Source organism: Ovis canadensis, chromosome 1 (assembly GCF_042477335.2).
Source record: "Ovis canadensis isolate MfBH-ARS-UI-01 breed Bighorn chromosome 1, ARS-UI_OviCan_v2, whole genome shotgun sequence".
Lineage (NCBI taxonomy): Eukaryota > Metazoa > Chordata > Mammalia > Artiodactyla > Bovidae > Ovis > Ovis canadensis.
Genome location: NC_091245.1, coordinates 88,535,457 through 88,540,105, shown reverse-complemented (window position 1 = coordinate 88,540,105; position 4,649 = coordinate 88,535,457).

The window sequence follows — 4,649 nt, the reverse complement described above, 5'->3', positions numbered from 1 at the left end:
AAAGAAGTCAAGAACAGAAGTGTTAGGTAAGGGGGAGGTGCACAAAGTCAGGTAGCAGGAATAAACCCCTTTCCTATCTGACACCTCCCTTGATTCTATGAAGGATACAGAGAATTGTACCCCAGTCTTTGCTAGTCAGGGAATATACACACATCAGAAAGCAAAACATTCAGAGTTCCTGCCCTCGTGGAGGTTGAGGAGACAGACAGTGAGAGTGGTGGGAGGGGGGTCTTTTATGGGCAGGGTGGGTCTCTTAGTTTCAAGTAAAGACCTTGAGGAAGCCAGGGAGGTGGCCATGCAGATTGGAAAATACGCCAGGTTTAGGGAGCAGCAGGGTTAGGGTGCACCCGACAGGAGATAGAGCTCAGTGTTGCTAGAGTAGAATGGGCAAGGGGAAGGCAGTCGCAAATGAAGACAGGGAGGGAGGCTGGGAATGGGGAGGAGGCCTTGCTGACCATGTAGGACCTTGCAGTGATGGAAAGGACTCTGGGTTCTACCAGGGGTAAGACAAGAAGCCATGGGAAGCTTTTAGCAGAGGAGAGAATTGACTGGACATGTTTTCTGGGATGACACCAGATGCTGTGTTTAGAACAGACTGTAGGCAGGCCAGAATGGAGAAGGGGGACCAGTTAGAAGTCCATCGCAACAATGCAGGTAAGACAGCATGGCAGCATGGATGGTGGTGGCAGCGGAGGAACTGGAAAGAAATAGTTAGATTCTGGAGCTCACCTGTGTATCCAGCCTACATATCCTATGTATAAGGACAGAGCCAGGAGGATTCACTGCTGGACAGTGTGCGGTGTAAGAAAGTAAAAGTGTCAGGAATGACTCCAACCTTTTGACCTGAATATCTGGTATAACGGACCTGCCATTTCCTGTGATGAATAAATCCGTATGAGCTGATCAAAATTCACTTACCCAAGGTGTTCATCTAAGGATTCTCCCTTCTAGCATCCCTGCAGTCTTAACTGTGGGCAAATGAGCTCTGTTGAGGGGGTCTTTCTCAGCCACAACCAGAATCAAGATGGCCCCTCTCATAAGAGCCCACACTATCCTACCCCCGCATCCCAAATGTAAACCTCATGCCTTCTCAGAAGCAAACCCTGGCCTGTCCTGGGAGCCGAGGGCCAGAGCCCAAGCGGGGTCAGAGCCCAGATGGTCAGCCAAGCCTGGCCCTGATTTAATTATGAGATCAGTCCAACCAGCTGCCTTGCCAACAGCAGTGCCCCTGGGCCCGAGCTTGGCTGGCCCCTGGGGCACAGCTCTGGGGCTTGTCAGAGGGAGTTAGCCTCACAATAGCCTGCCTGGGTCCCATCCAGCAGGCCTGGCTGGCCCTGCCACTGGCCACCAGGAGTCTGAGTAGAGTCCAGTCCAAGCCAGCCCTAGGCCATGGGATTTAGAGTGCAGAGCCTCTTGAAACATGGACTGCTGGGGTCCTAGGAAAGGAGGGGGACCATGAATAGTGGAGCTGACTGCTAGGGAGCCAACCCAGTTGCAAGGCGAGGAGAGGGAGTCCTGAGCGCTGATCTAGAAACTCAAGCAGGTACCCCTTACCCAGCCTAGGGGAACACTGAGGGAAGAAGGCTGCATTCTTGGGCACCCGGGCTCAGCCACTGGATACCTGGAACTCCGGGAGATTCCAAACACTGTTCAGGGGCCAGGGTAGGGTCACACCTGCCCAGGTCTTCCAATGAGGATCCAGAAGAGACCAACAGCTCCAGTCTGTACAACAAGGTACCCGCTTTCAATTCCTCCCTGAGCACCTCCTCACTATTCTCCAAATGGGCTTACTGGAACACAGGTGTACTTCCACATCGCTAAAATGGATCCAAGCACAGTCCATAGGGCCACGCATCGTCCATTAGATGTTACAGAAAAACCCGAATGCACCTTTAGGCCAACCCAGTACATTATGATTTTCCAGCCAAAGCTTTCACATCAGGCCCACAGGTGGCTCCCTCTGGGGTCCCCCCATCCCAAGAATAACACATCTCTTGTTTCTACACAGTTGTAAATCAACTCTTGTGGGTACTGGCTCAGCTGTGAAGAAACAGAACATCAGAGGCAGGCAGGGAACTTGGAGGTCATCTTACCTATTATTCAGATGGGAAAATTAAGGCCCAGAAATAGGAAAGGACTTGTTCAAGAGCTCAGAGTAAATGGCTGATGAAAACTGTCAGGCGACTGTACTCTCCTCAGTTCTGTCTCATCTCCACAAAAATTTGAAGTGACAGACGTTAGAGCCCTGGATGTGCCATAGCTCTCAGAGACCTTGTTATAGCTCTCAGGTCTCAAACAGACTGTATTATAGCCCTTAGACAGATCAGTATTACAGCTCCATGCTACAGCTCAATCTTACTTAGAAAATAGTACGAAAATAATCCTCAAGGCATGAGAGCACGCCAACCCAAAGACTCGAAGAGAAGAGAGGCTAGCCCCAGCCCTTTGGCTCCCCTTTCTGCATGCTTTCTCCCCCTACCCCGGGCCTGCCCTATGTAAATCGGGCAGCCAGGAGTGCAGTTTGCTCTACCCGAGGTCCTCACTCCGGTCCTCGGACCTTCCTTTGTTCTATTTTTGTGGGCTTTTCCTTCCTTGTCTTTTAGCCACCGCTGTTCTGGACTCCTGTTTCCTATTCTAACCACCTGACGAAACCAAGAGGCCGGGTCATCTGACTCCCAGTCCAGTGCTGGCTCCACCAGCCACCATTTACCAGCAGAGCCATGTGGCCTTCTTCCCCTGCCCCCCTCTCAGGCCTCTCCCCAGATCCAAGAACTTCCCAGAGTGACCCTCCTCTCCTCCAGCAACTCCCTCCAACATTCCTTTCTTCTCCTCCCCTCCCCTCAGGGTCTCCACTCAGCTCAACAGTGAAGTGATTGGGCCAGTGGTAAGCCAATCTCACTAGACAAGGATCACAGTGCTCCTGACTCCGGGATGCCCTCGGAGTGTAGTTATAATGTGCCCTTGCGTCCTTTATCTTTGTACACTACTCTTTCAAATGTGGACTTCCCTGGTGGTTCAAATAAAGCATCTGTCTACAATGTGCAAGACCCCTGGGTCGGAAAGAGCCCCTGGAGAAGGAAATGGCAGTCCACTCCAGTACTATTGTCTGGAAAATCCCATGGACAGAAGAGCTTGGCATTTGATTTGAAACTGAAGTTCAATACCTCTAAAATACCTATATATTCTTATCTTCTTTTAACAATAGGAGAAATTGAGGCTCAGAGAGGCTCACCAAATAGCATGCTACTTGGACCCAGATGGGTCTGATTCTGTGAGCCCCACTTTTTCCACAACACACCCAATTCCCTGATGAGGGTTTCAGGTGCAAAACTCGGGGCTCCGAGCACTCACATTCTACATCTCTCTGTGCCTCACGCTGACAGCCCGGGGCTCATTGCTATTCCCCTTTGGCAGATGAGAAAACTGGGGCCCAGAGACAAAGAAACTTGCCGAGGTCATGCAGCTGTTGGCACGGAGAGCTGAACTGGAAGCAGAGCTACTCAAAGCGCTTGTACACCTGCTGGGTCACAGCCTCCTGGAGGCAGGAAGGGGACTCACCAAGACCTCATGTGCTCCCTGACCTGCCAAGGCCACTGAGCAGCAGGTCACAGAGCCAGGATTGGAACCAGGACCTTGGTGGTCTTGGGGTTAGAGGGATTTGATCAGGCAGCCTTGCTGCTGAGTGTAATGCAGGCCCCAGCCTGATCAGAAAGTAAAATGGGGTGTCTTTTACATGCTAGGCATTGCTGGGTGCTTTATATACACTGCGTACAGTCCTGGGAGACAGCATCTCTTCCTTTTCACAGATGAGACTGAAGTTCAGAGAGAGTAGGTGACTTGCTCAGAGTGACACAGCAGGAAGTGCTGAGCCGGGAACTGGAGCTGCCGCCCAGCCCTCATCACTGGCATCCTTCGGTTCTCAGCTTAGATGGTGCCATCACAGGCAGGTCTTTCCCAACAGCCCCATCTAAGCCATGCTCCTCACATTCTTCGTGTCTGCACTCTGTCTTCTTCTGAGCATTTTTCATACTCAGCAGTTCGTTTCATTTATTTGTCCCCCTGTTTATTTTCTGACTCTCCCACTAGAATGTAAGCTCCAGAAGGGCTGAGACAATGTCTGTCTAGTTTCTTGTAGAACCCCTAGAACAGAGCCTGGCCCGCAACAGATGCTCATACATGCTGATTGAATGAGTGAATGAAGACTCTCAGCACTGGCCCAAGTGCAGTGAGTCTGGCTGAGTCAGGGGTGTGTAGAGGAAGTTCCACTGGCCCAGTGTGGTTGGGGGAGTGCGGATTCTAGTGTCAGCCAGACCTGTGTTCTAACCTCAATATTTACTTGCTATGCGACCTTGAGCAAGCTATAGCCCTTGGTTCCCTCCTTGGTTAAATGGACACAGCCATCCTTGCTTTCAAAGACTGCTGTCAGCATGAAATAAGATCAGAGAGACTGAGGATCCAGAAAGGATCCTGGCACATCCCAGCTCCAGCACATAGCACCTCCCATCCCCCTCCCTGCTAACAGCAGACCCTGGGACTCCAGGCTGGGAATCATCCAGAACCTCACTTGCATTAAGAGGCAGCCTCAGAGACTGTTACTGCTCCCCCCACACTCCCCCCACCCCACCCTCTATGCATGCAGCAGCCAATTT